We start from the raw sequence: 13,665 nt of genomic DNA on the forward strand, positions 1-13,665 counted from the left end.
CTGGCGCCCGACATGTGTTCCCGCTGGGTCCCTGTCACCTTCAACCCTCTGAAGACACTCTTGAGTCCAGTGATGGAGGAGGAGGAGGAGGAGCTGCAGCCTTGTTCCCCAGAGAGTGAGCACGAGGCAGAGCTGTCCCGGGGAGAAAGGAACAGCTGCTCCCCAAGGGTGTCCCAGGGGGAAGAGTGTTCGGAGCCCGAGCTGTCCAGGGAAGTGTCGGGCAGGGAAGAGTGCACGGAGGAAGAGATGTCCCTCAGAGAAGCCAGCAGCTCCCAGGAGCGCTCAGACTGGGAAGAACACCTGGAGAAAGAGCTGTCCCAGGGGGACATCGAGAGCCGGGAAGAAGTTTCCGATTGGGAAGAACACGTTGGCACAGCCCTTTCCCAACAGGAAGTGTCCCTCGGCCAGGACGTGACCCCAGGGAACGGCCACAGACCCTCCGTGCACTCCAGCTGGGAGAATGACAGCGACCAGGAGCTCGCGCAAGAGCCCTGGGAAGTCGGCACCGAATCTGGCAGCTGCGTGAAGCCCTTGGCCCCGGAGGAGGACGAGTGGGACGAGCTGAGCGTCCTGGAGCTGCCCCCGGAGGAAGACAAAGAGCAAAACCAGAGGGCTTTTGCGGCAGACGGGCTCCCAGTGCCTGTGCCTCGTGAGGCCTGGGTTGAGGGCCCGGCACCGGAGCCGTGCAGCCTCCCCAGCCCCTCGCCTGCCCGGCTGGGAGCCCAGGCCCTCCGTGAGCAGCCGGCTGCCCCCAGGAAACGTCCCTCCCGCTTCAGGCGGGCGCTGCGGGCGCTGCGGGGGCTGTTCCGCTGTCCCTGCCTGGCGGCACCGCCCGAGGAGTAGCAGCGACACGGCACCCACAGCAGCCACCACACGGCACCCATTGCTCCAGAGCCGCCCTCCCTGCGGGGCTGCGGCACCCACGGGGCTCCCAACCCACGGCATCGGGAACCAACGGCAACGGGAGCAGGAGCATGGAGAAGACGGACATGACCAAGAGAAGGTGAAGAAGACGACAAAGACAAAGACGGAGACGACAAAGACGATGAAGAAGGCGGAGATGAAGAGGATGAAGACGATGACAAAGACAACCAAGACAAAGAAGAAGTATTTAAGAATAGTGATAGGAATATAGGCAATACATAGTTGAAACAGAGGAACAAGAATAAGAATTTAAGATTCCATAGAAGAAGAGGAATAAGAATTTAAAAATCTATAGAAGAAGAATAGTAATAAGAATAAGAATTGTAAAATCCATAGGAAAAGAAGAGGAATAAGTCGAAGAAGAATGTAGAAATACGTAGAAGAAGATAAGAAGAAGCAGAATAGTGAGAATAAGGAGAATAATTTAGAATTCCATTAGTGAAGATAGAATCTAGTAAATAAATTAAATTAGCAAATCATTTCTGTTTGTTCCATATTTGTGGAACACGGGGTTCCATTTGTTAAAGTGGGCGAGGCTTATGCTCAGCAGAAGGCCCCGTGGGAAAGGCCCAGCTGCGGCTGCACGGTTGGAAGTTGCCTGAGGGCTGAGAGGCAGCTGCGAGTGAGGAGAGGGTCAGGTGAGTGACAGCTGGAAGTGAGACTGTGATTGGCTGGAGGAACGCGTGCACAGCAGTGAGCGGGAAGCTGATTGGCTGATAGGACGCGCGGCCAGCAGCACTGCAGCTGAGCCAGCCAATGGGTGCCCTTCTGCTGTTCCGTTCTGTCAGGCTGCGCTTGGCTTTCGGTTGGGATTAAGGGAATAAAGAGGGGGCGGCTTTTGGCAATAAACCAAGGACATACAAGGGGCTCTGTCCTCTTTGTTCCCCATTGCTGCACATATTGTACATTTACATTGCAGTGTAGGATATAAAAACATGAATGCGCAGTAGGTTGAATAGGACAGAGTTCCATCTCCTGAAGCTGTTTCCCATTTTCCAATAAAATTTGTGAGGCACAAGAGCAGAGTCTCCAGATTTCCCTTCTCCTCTCTCCGAGCCATTGATGCATTTCCCACCTCAGTCCCAGGGAGTGCCCTGGGAGCAGCGACTGCTCAGCCCCAGCGCCCGCGGGAGAGTCCCCGGCTGGAACCCGGAAAGCTTGGAGCCAGCTGGGATTGGGCTCTGCTCCCAGGGAATGAGGGATGGGATGAGAGGGAACGGCCTCCACCTGTGCCAGGCAAGGGTCAGGTTGGATACTGGCAACAATTAATGCCTGGAAAGGGTTTTCCAGGCCAGGCATGGGTTTCAATGGGATCCTGGAGCAATGGGAGCTGCACACGGTGGGATGCTTCCAGGCCAGATTTTGCCGTGGAAAACACAACCCTTTCCCTGGGTTTGGAATAAACCTGGAGTCAATCCAGGTCCCACGCAGGGCTCTGGGCACAGCAGGGCCATGAGTGCCTGTTGTGGTTTGGCGCTGGCCCTACGCCAGGCACCCACGAGCGTCACTCACTGACCCTCCCCTTCCACAGCTGGGCAGGGGAGAGAAAAATGTAATGAAGTTGAGTTAAGGACCGGGAGAAAACACTCCAAGGGCAAAACAGGCTCAGCTTAGAGGTACAAAGTGAGTTTATTGCTGACAAAATAGAGGAGGATCATGAGAAGTAAAAGAAGCCCTTAAGAAAAGCACCTTTTTCCCCCAAGCCCTCCCTCCCTCCCAGCGACAGCGCAGGGGAAAGGGCGTGGGGGTTTGCTCAGTTTGCCACACGAGGTTTTCTGCCACTGCTCACGGAGAGGAGCCCTTCCCCTGCTGCCCCGTGGGGTCCCTGCCACGGGAGACAGTTCTCCGTGACCTTCTCCAGCGTGGGTCCACTCTCACGAGCAGCGGTCCTGCCAAAACTGCTGCAGCGTGAGTCCCTCCCACGGGCACACAGTCCTCCCAAAACTGCTGCGGCGTGGGTCACTCTTCCACGGGGTGCACTCCTCCAAGGCCAGGCTGCTTCAGCCTGGCAGCAGGGCACCCTCTCTCCATCGGCTCTCCCACTGGAGCACAGCCTCCTCCAGGCATCCACCTGCTCTGGCATGGACACCTCCCCCGTGGGCTGCGGATGTATGTCTGCATCCCCTGTGCATTCCCAGGGCTGTGGGCGGATCTCTGCATCCCCCATGGATCCCCAGGGGCTGTGGGTGGATCTCTGCATCCCCCGTGGATCCCCAGGGGCTGTGGGTGGATCTCTGCATCCCCCGTGGATCCCCACAGGCTGTGGGTGGATCTCTGCATCCCTCGTGGATCCCCAGGGGCTGTGGGTGCATCTCTGCATCCCCTGTGCGTCCCCACAGGCTGTGGGTGGATCTCTGCATCCCCCATGGATTCCCATCAGCTGCAGGGGCACAGCTGCTTCACCACGGTCTTCACCACAACCTGCCGAAGAATTTTGGCTCCAGCACTTGGAGCATCTCCTGCCCCTCCTTCTCCACTGACTCCGGTGCCTCTGTGTTATTCCCCTCAGGTGTTCTCACCTGCTCCTCTTCTCTGGACAGGAAAAAACTGTCCATGCACACTTCGTTTTGATTTTCTTCTTCAATCTGTTATCACAGAGGTGTTACCAGCCTCTGCAATTGGCCCAGCCTTGGCCAGCAGCTTGTCCATCTTCAGAGCCATCAGGGATTAGCTCTGTCTGACATGGGGAAAGTTTCCAGCAGCTTCTCACAGCAGCCACCTCTGTGGCCCCCCCGCTGCCAAAAACCAGGCCCTGCAAAACCAACACAGTCCCCTGGTCCGGGGCTGCTCCGGGCCCGTTCCCGGCTGCCCCGCTGCTGTTGGGACCCTTTGTGACACGGGACATGATGGTGGCCAGAGACCTTTGTGACATCAGAGAGCCCCACCCTGGCTGAGGGGTTTCTAGGGGCACCGCAGGGCTCGGGGTGCCCAGTCCCAGGAGAGCCACTCCAGGAGGAGGAAGCAACTCCCGGGATCCGTCTGCGCCAGAGGCCCAGAGCGACGGACGCGGACAGAGGCAGCGAAGCCACCCCCGAGTCCCGGTGCCCCAGCCCCGTAGCCAGCTGGCCGCACGGCCAGGCCCGCAGCAGGCAGTGAGTAGGGGCAGGGAGCAGGTCAGGCCTGCCACTGTCACACATCGAGGGGAGGACGAGGGGAGCTTTGCTGAGATGGGCCAAGAGCTTTCCCGGTGGGGAGCTGAGACGGAGCAGGAGATGTCCAAAATCTCCCTGCGGGAACAGCAGACAGGGCCAGAAGTGCACCCAGTGAAGGACAGCAGCGACAAGGAGCTGTCCCGAGGGGCAGAGGATGGAGCCCAAGAGCTGTCCCAGCAGCAGGACGATGTCACCTGCAGCACTGGGGACAAACCCTTGGGCCCAGGGATGGAGGAGGGGCCCCAGCCTTGTGTCCCGGCGGGGCCCGGCTCCCCCAGCCCCGCGGGCACAGCGGGGGCAGCAGAGGCAGCGCCTGCCCCGCCCTGCGCCTCTCCTGCCCCGGGCCGTGCCGCGGAGGCCGAGCCGGCAGCTGCTGCCCCGGCCGGAGCTGCTGGGCAGGAGGAGCCCCCCGAGCCTCTCGCTGCCCAGCAGGAGGAAAAGGCACCGCAGTCTCCTGTGCCCAGCTGGGAGCTGCCCTCAGCAAGGGCACAGAGCCGGGTTCCTGCCCCCGGGAGCCCCCCCGCGGGCCGCAACCTGGTTCTTGAATTGGCCTGGCACCTGAGCCGTGAGTGTGAGTGGCCCATCCAGCGATCCAAGTGGGAGCTGGAGGGAGTGTGGGACATGGAGCAAAGACTGGCTGCGAAAATGGGAGAAACAGCCACGGCTGAAAGGGAGCAGAGCCCGGTGCCGGACCCGCTGAGACCCCCCAGGCCCTTGCCCAGCCAGCTGGGAGCCCTCAGGGAGCAGCAGGAGGGGACAGCGGCGTGGTCAGAGGAAGGCAGCGACGAGGAGATCTCGGACTGCGACAGCTCCTGGGACTCCAGCAGCACCACATCCCCGCGCGAGGGGGAATATTACTTAGACATGGAGCTGTTCCCAGAGGCAGACGACAGAGACAAAGACCTGTCTCAGTGGATTGGTGTCACCTTCAGCGCTGGGAAGAGACCCTTGAGCTCAGTGATGGAGGATGAGGAGGGGCCGCAGCCTTGTTCCCCAGCGGGGCTCGGGCAGCTGTTCCGTTGGGCCAGTGTCACCTTCAGCCCTGGGGACAGAGCCTTGAGCCCAGAGATGGAGTGGGATGTGGTGCCGCAGCCTTGCTTCGCACTGGCGCCCGACATGTGTTCCCGCTGGGTCCCTGTCACCTTCAACCCTCTGAAGACACTCTTGAGTCCAGTGATGGAGGAGGAGGAGGAGGAGCTGCAGCCTTGTTCCCCAGAGAGTGAGCACGAGGCAGAGCTGTCCCGGGGAGAAAGGAACAGCTGCTCCCCAAGGGTGTCCCAGGGGGAAGAGTGTTCGGAGCCCGAGCTGTCCAGGGAAGTGTCGGGCAGGGAAGAGTGCACGGAGGAAGAGATGTCCCTCAGAGAAGCCAGCAGCTCCCAGGAGCGCTCAGACTGGGAAGAACACCTGGAGAAAGAGCTGTCCCAGGGGGACATCGAGAGCCGGGAAGAAGTTTCCGATTGGGAAGAACACGTTGGCACAGCCCTTTCCCAACAGGAAGTGTCCCTCGGCCAGGACGTGACCCCAGGGAACGGCCACAGACCCTCCGTGCACTCCAGCTGGGAGAATGACAGCGACCAGGAGCTCGCGCAAGAGCCCTGGGAAGTCGGCACCGAATCTGGCAGCTGCGTGAAGCCCTTGGCCCCGGAGGAGGACGAGTGGGACGAGCTGAGCGTCCTGGAGCTGCCCCCGGAGGAAGACAAAGAGCAAAACCAGAGGGCTTTTGCGGCAGACGGGCTCCCAGTGCCTGTGCCTCGTGAGGCCTGGGTTGAGGGCCCGGCACCGGAGCCGTGCAGCCTCCCCAGCCCCTCGCCTGCCCGGCTGGGAGCCCAGGCCCTCCGTGAGCAGCCGGCTGCCCCCAGGAAACGTCCCTCCCGCTTCAGGCGGGCGCTGCGGGCGCTGCGGGGGCTGTTCCGCTGTCCCTGCCTGGCGGCACCGCCCGAGGAGTAGCAGCGACACGGCACCCACAGCAGCCACCACACGGCACCCATTGCTCCAGAGCCGCCCTCCCTGCGGGGCTGCGGCACCCACGGGGCTCCCAACCCACGGCATCGGGAACCAACGGCAACGGGAGCAGGAGCATGGAGAAGACGGACATGACCAAGAGAAGGTGAAGAAGACGACAAAGACAAAGACGGAGACGACAAAGACGATGAAGAAGGCGGAGATGAAGAGGATGAAGACGATGACAAAGACAACCAAGACAAAGAAGAAGTATTTAAGAATAGTGATAGGAATATAGGCAATACATAGTTGAAACAGAGGAACAAGAATAAGAATTTAAGATTCCATAGAAGAAGAGGAATAAGAATTTAAAAATCTATAGAAGAAGAATAGTAATAAGAATAAGAATTGTAAAATCCATAGGAAAAGAAGAGGAATAAGTCGAAGAAGAATGTAGAAATACGTAGAAGAAGATAAGAAGAAGCAGAATAGTGAGAATAAGGAGAATAATTTAGAATTCCATTAGTGAAGATAGAATCTAGTAAATAAATTAAATTAGCAAATAATTTCTGTTTGTTCCATATTTGTGGAACACGGGGTTCCATTTGTTAAAGTGGGCGAGGCTTATGCTCAGCAGAAGGCCCCGTGGGAAAGGCCCAGCTGCGGCTGCACGGTTGGAAGTTGCCTGAGGGCTGAGAGGCAGCTGCGAGTGAGGAGAGGGTCAGGTGAGTGACAGCTGGAAGTGAGACTGTGATTGGCTGGAGGAACGCGTGCACAGCAGTGAGCGGGAAGCTGATTGGCTGATAGGACGCGCGGCCAGCAGCACTGCAGCTGAGCCAGCCAATGGGTGCCCTTCTGCTGTTCCGTTCTGTCAGGCTGCGCTTGGCTTTCGGTTGGGATTAAGGGAATAAAGAGGGGGCGGCTTTTGGCAATAAACCAAGGACATACAAGGGGCTCTGTCCTCTTTGTTCCCCATTGCTGCACATATTGTACATTTACATTGCAGTGTAGGATATAAAAACATGAATGCGCAGTAGGTTGAATAGGACAGAGTTCCATCTCCTGAAGCTGTTTCCCATTTTCCAATAAAATTTGTGAGGCACAAGAGCAGAGTCTCCAGATTTCCCTTCTCCTCTCTCCGAGCCATTGATGCATTTCCCACCTCAGTCCCAGGGAGTGCCCTGGGAGCAGCGACTGCTCAGCCCCAGCGCCCGCGGGAGAGTCCCCGGCTGGAACCCGGAAAGCTTGGAGCCAGCTGGGATTGGGCTCTGCTCCCAGGGAATGAGGGATGGGATGAGAGGGAACGGCCTCCACCTGTGCCAGGCAAGGGTCAGGTTGGATACTGGCAACAATTAATGCCTGGAAAGGGTTTTCCAGGCCAGGCATGGGTTTCAATGGGATCCTGGAGCAATGGGAGCTGCACACGGTGGGATGCTTCCAGGCCAGATTTTGCCGTGGAAAACACAACCCTTTCCCTGGGTTTGGAATAAACCTGGAGTCAATCCAGGTCCCACGCAGGGCTCTGGGCACAGCAGGGCCATGAGTGCCTGTTGTGGTTTGGCGCTGGCCCTACGCCAGGCACCCACGAGCGTCACTCACTGACCCTCCCCTTCCACAGCTGGGCAGGGGAGAGAAAAATGTAATGAAGTTGAGTTAAGGACCGGGAGAAAACACTCCAAGGGCAAAACAGGCTCAGCTTAGAGGTACAAAGTGAGTTTATTGCTGACAAAATAGAGGAGGATCATGAGAAGTAAAAGAAGCCCTTAAGAAAAGCACCTTTTTCCCCCAAGCCCTCCCTCCCTCCCAGCGACAGCGCAGGGGAAAGGGCGTGGGGGTTTGCTCAGTTTGCCACACGAGGTTTTCTGCCACTGCTCACGGAGAGGAGCCCTTCCCCTGCTGCCCCGTGGGGTCCCTGCCACGGGAGACAGTTCTCCGTGACCTTCTCCAGCGTGGGTCCACTCTCACGAGCAGCGGTCCTGCCAAAACTGCTGCAGCGTGAGTCCCTCCCACGGGCACACAGTCCTCCCAAAACTGCTGCGGCGTGGGTCACTCTTCCACGGGGTGCACTCCTCCAAGGCCAGGCTGCTTCAGCCTGGCAGCAGGGCACCCTCTCTCCATCGGCTCTCCCACTGGAGCACAGCCTCCTCCAGGCATCCACCTGCTCTGGCATGGACACCTCCCCCGTGGGCTGCGGATGTATGTCTGCATCCCCTGTGCATTCCCAGGGCTGTGGGCGGATCTCTGCATCCCCCGTGGATCCCCAGGGGCTGTGGGTGGATCTCTGCATCCCCCGTGGATCCCCAGGGGCTGTGGGTGGATCTCTGCATCCCCCGTGGATCCCTGTGGGCTTTGGGTGGATCTCTGCATCCCCCGTGGATCCCTGTGGGCTTTGGGTGGATCTCTGCATCCCCCGTGGATCCCCAGGGGCTGTGGGTGGATCTCTGCATCCCCTGTGCATCCCCAGGGGCTGTGGGTGGATCTCTGCATCCCCCGTGGATCCCCAGGGGCTGTGGGTGGATCTCTGCATCCCCCGTGGATCCCCAGGGGCTGTGGGTGGATCTCTGCATCCCCCGTGGATCCCCAGGAACTGTGGGTGGATCTCTGCATCCCCTGTGCATCCCCAGGGGCTGTGGGTGGATCTCTGCATCCCCCGTGGATCCCCAGGGCTGTGGGTGGATCTCTCCATCCCTCGTGGATCCCCACAGGCTGTGGGTGGATCTCTGCATCTCCCGTGGATCCCCAGGGGCTGTGGGTGGATCTCTGCATCCCCTGTGCATCCCCAGGGGCTGTGGGTGGATCTCTGCATCCCCCGTGGATCCCCAGGGCTGTGGGTGGATCTCTCCATCCCTCGTGGATCCCCACAGGCTGTGGGTGGATCTCTGCATCTCCCGTGGATCCCTAGGGGCTGTGCGTGGATCTCTGCATCCCCCATGGATTCCCATCAGCTGCAGGGGCACAGCTGCTTCACCACGGTCTTCACCACAACCTGCCGAAGAATTTTGGCTCCAGCACTTGGAGCATCTCCTGCCCCTCCTTCTCCACTGACTCCGGTGCCTCTGTGTTATTCCCCTCAGGTGTTCTCACCTGCTCCTCTTCTCTGGACAGGAAAAAACTGTCCATGCACACTTCGTTTTGATTTTCTTCTTCAATCTGTTATCACAGAGGTGTTACCAGCCTCTGCAATTGGCCCAGCCTTGGCCAGCAGCTTGTCCATCTTCAGAGCCATCAGGGATTAGCTCTGTCTGACATGGGGAAAGTTTCCAGCAGCTTCTCACAGCAGCCACCTCTGTGGCCCCCCCGCTGCCAAAAACCAGGCCCTGCAAAACCAACACAGTCCCCTGGTCCGGGGCTGCTCCGGGCCCGTTCCCGGCTGCCCCGCTGCTGTTGGGACCCTTTGTGACACGGGACATGATGGTGGCCAGAGACCTTTGTGACATCAGAGAGCCCCACCCTGGCTGAGGGGTTTCTAGGGGCACCGCAGGGCTCGGGGTGCCCAGTCCCAGGAGAGCCACTCCAGGAGGAGGAAGCAACTCCCGGGATCCGTCTGCGCCAGAGGCCCAGAGCGACGGACGCGGACAGAGGCAGCGAAGCCACCCCCGAGTCCCGGTGCCCCAGCCCCGTAGCCAGCTGGCCGCACGGCCAGGCCCGCAGCAGGCAGTGAGTAGGGGCAGGGAGCAGGTCAGGCCTGCCACTGTCACACATCGAGGGGAGGACGAGGGGAGCTTTGCTGAGATGGGCCAAGAGCTTTCCCGGTGGGGAGCTGAGACGGAGCAGGAGATGTCCAAAATCTCCCTGCGGGAACAGCAGACAGGGCCAGAAGTGCACCCAGTGAAGGACAGCAGCGACAAGGAGCTGTCCCGAGGGGCAGAGGATGGAGCCCAAGAGCTGTCCCAGCAGCAGGACGATGTCACCTGCAGCACTGGGGACAAACCCTTGGGCCCAGGGATGGAGGAGGGGCCCCAGCCTTGTGTCCCGGCGGGGCCCGGCTCCCCCAGCCCCGCGGGCACAGCGGGGGCAGCAGAGGCAGCGCCTGCCCCGCCCTGCGCCTCTCCTGCCCCGGGCCGTGCCGCGGAGGCCGAGCCGGCAGCTGCTGCCCCGGCCGGAGCTGCTGGGCAGGAGGAGCCCCCCGAGCCTCTCGCTGCCCAGCAGGAGGAAAAGGCACCGCAGTCTCCTGTGCCCAGCTGGGAGCTGCCCTCAGCAAGGGCACAGAGCCGGGTTCCTGCCCCCGGGAGCCCCCCCGCGGGCCGCAACCTGGTTCTTGAATTGGCCTGGCACCTGAGCCGTGAGTGTGAGTGGCCCATCCAGCGATCCAAGTGGGAGCTGGAGGGAGTGTGGGACATGGAGCAAAGACTGGCTGCGAAAATGGGAGAAACAGCCACGGCCGAAAGGGAGCAGAGCCCGGTGCCGGACCCGCTGAGACCCCCCAGGCCCTTGCCCAGCCAGCTGGGAGCCCTCAGGGAGCAGCAGGAGGGGACAGCGGCGTGGTCAGAGGAAGGCAGCGACGAGGAGATCTCGGACTGCGACAGCTCCTGGGACTCCAGCAGCACCACATCCCCGCGCGAGGGGGAATATTACTTAGACATGGAGCTGTTCCCAGAGGCAGACGACAGAGACAAAGACCTGTCTCAGTGGATTGGTGTCACCTTCAGCGCTGGGAAGAGACCCTTGAGCTCAGTGATGGAGGATGAGGAGGGGCCGCAGCCTTGTTCCCCAGCGGGGCTCGGGCAGCTGTTCCGTTGGGCCAGTGTCACCTTCAGCCCTGGGGACAGAGCCTTGAGCCCAGAGATGGAGTGGGATGTGGTGCCGCAGCCTTGCTTCGCACTGGCGCCCGACATGTGTTCCCGCTGGGTCCCTGTCACCTTCAACCCTCTGAAGACACTCTTGAGTCCAGTGATGGAGGAGGAGGAGGAGGAGCTGCAGCCTTGTTCCCCAGAGAGTGAGCACGAGGCAGAGCTGTCCCGGGGAGAAAGGAACAGCTGCTCCCCAAGGGTGTCCCAGGGGGAAGAGTGTTCGGAGCCCGAGCTGTCCAGGGAAGTGTCGGGCAGGGAAGAGTGCACGGAGGAAGAGATGTCCCTCAGAGAAGCCAGCAGCTCCCAGGAGCGCTCAGACTGGGAAGAACACCTGGAGAAAGAGCTGTCCCAGGGGGACATCGAGAGCCGGGAAGAAGTTTCCGATTGGGAAGAACACGTTGGCACAGCCCTTTCCCAACAGGAAGTGTCCCTCGGCCAGGACGTGACCCCAGGGAACGGCCACAGACCCTCCGTGCACTCCAGCTGGGAGAATGACAGCGACCAGGAGCTCGCGCAAGAGCCCTGGGAAGTCGGCACCGAATCTGGCAGCTGCGTGAAGCCCTTGGCCCCGGAGGAGGACGAGTGGGACGAGCTGAGCGTCCTGGAGCTGCCCCCGGAGGAAGACAAAGAGCAAAACCAGAGGGCTTTTGCGGCAGACGGGCTCCCAGTGCCTGTGCCTCGTGAGGCCTGGGTTGAGGGCCCGGCACCGGAGCCGTGCAGCCTCCCCAGCCCCTCGCCTGCCCGGCTGGGAGCCCAGGCCCTCCGTGAGCAGCCGGCTGCCCCCAGGAAACGTCCCTCCCGCTTCAGGCGGGCGCTGCGGGCGCTGCGGGGGCTGTTCCGCTGTCCCTGCCTGGCGGCACCGCCCGAGGAGTAGCAGCGACACGGCACCCACAGCAGCCACCACACGGCACCCATTGCTCCAGAGCCGCCCTCCCTGCGGGGCTGCGGCACCCACGGGGCTCCCAACCCACGGCATCAGGAACCAACGGCAACGGGAGCAGGAGCATGGAGAAGACGGACATGACCAAGAGAAGGTGAAGAAGACGACAAAGACAAAGACGGAGACGACAAAGACGATGAAGAAGGCGGAGATGAAGAGGATGAAGACGATGACAAAGACAACCAAGACAAAGAAGAAGTATTTAAGAATAGTGATAGGAATATAGGCAATACATAGTTGAAACAGAGGAACAAGAATAAGAATTTAAGATTCCATAGAAGAAGAGGAATAAGAATTTAAAAATCTATAGAAGAAGAATAGTAATAAGAATAAGAATTGTAAAATCCATAGGAAAAGAAGAGGAATAAGTCGAAGAAGAATGTAGAAATACGTAGAAGAAGATAAGAAGAAGCAGAATAGTGAGAATAAGGAGAATAATTTAGAATTCCATTAGTGAAGATAGAATCTAGTAAATAAATTAAATTAGCAAATCATTTCTGTTTGTTCCATATTTGTGGAACACGGGGTTCCATTTGTTAAAGTGGGCGAGGCTTATGCTCAGCAGAAGGCCCCGTGGGAAAGGCCCAGCTGCGGCTGCACGGTTGGAAGTTGCCTGAGGGCTGAGAGGCAGCTGCGAGTGAGGAGAGGGTCAGGTGAGTGACAGCTGGAAGTGAGACTGTGATTGGCTGGAGGAACGCGTGCACAGCAGTGAGCGGGAAGCTGATTGGCTGATAGGACGCGCGGCCAGCAGCACTGCAGCTGAGCCAGCCAATGGGTGCCCTTCTGCTGTTCCGTTCTGTCAGGCTGCGCTTGGCTTTCGGTTGGGATTAAGGGAATAAAGAGGGGGCGGCTTTTGGCAATAAACCAAGGACATACAAGGGGCTCTGTCCTCTTTGTTCCCCATTGCTGCACATATTGTACATTTACATTGCAGTGTAGGATATAAAAACATGAATGCGCAGTAGGTTGAATAGGACAGAGTTCCATCTCCTGAAGCTGTTTCCCATTTTCCAATAAAATTTGTGAGGCACAAGAGCAGAGTCTCCAGATTTCCCTTCTCCTCTCTCCGAGCCATTGATGCATTTCCCACCTCAGTCCCAGGGAGTGCCCTGGGAGCAGCGACTGCTCAGCCCCAGCGCCCGCGGGAGAGTCCCCGGCTGGAACCCGGAAAGCTTGGAGCCAGCTGGGATTGGGCTCTGCTCCCAGGGAATGAGGGATGGGATGAGAGGGAACGGCCTCCACCTGTGCCAGGCAAGGGTCAGGTTGGATACTGGCAACAATTAATGCCTGGAAAGGGTTTTCCAGGCCAGGCATGGGTTTCAATGGGATCCTGGAGCAATGGGAGCTGCACACGGTGGGATGCTTCCAGGCCAGATTTTGCCGTGGAAAACACAACCCTTTCCCTGGGTTTGGAATAAACCTGGAGTCAATCCAGGTCCCACGCAGGGCTCTGGGCACAGCAGGGCCATGAGTGCCTGTTGTGGTTTGGCGCTGGCCCTACGCCAGGCACCCACGAGCGTCACTCACTGACCCTCCCCTTCCACAGCTGGGCAGGGGAGAGAAAAATGTAATGAAGTTGAGTTAAGGACCGGGAGAAAACACTCCAAGGGCAAAACAGGCTCAGCTTAGAGGTACAAAGTGAGTTTATTGCTGACAAAATAGAGGAGGATCATGAGAAGTAAAAGAAGCCCTTAAGAAAAGCACCTTTTTCCCCCAAGCCCTCCCTCCCTCCCAGCGACAGCGCAGGGGAAAGGGCGTGGGGGTTTGCTCAGTTTGCCACACGAGGTTTTCTGCCACTGCTCACGGAGAGGAGCCCTTCCCCTGCTGCCCCGTGGGGTCCCTGCCACGGGAGACAGTTCTCCGTGACCTTCTCCAGCGTGGGTCCACTCTCACGAGCAGCGGTCCTGCCAAAACTGCT

This window comes from Coloeus monedula (genome assembly GCF_965178545.1).
Source record: "Coloeus monedula genome assembly, chromosome: 9".
Taxonomy (NCBI): domain Eukaryota; kingdom Metazoa; phylum Chordata; class Aves; order Passeriformes; family Corvidae; genus Coloeus; species Coloeus monedula.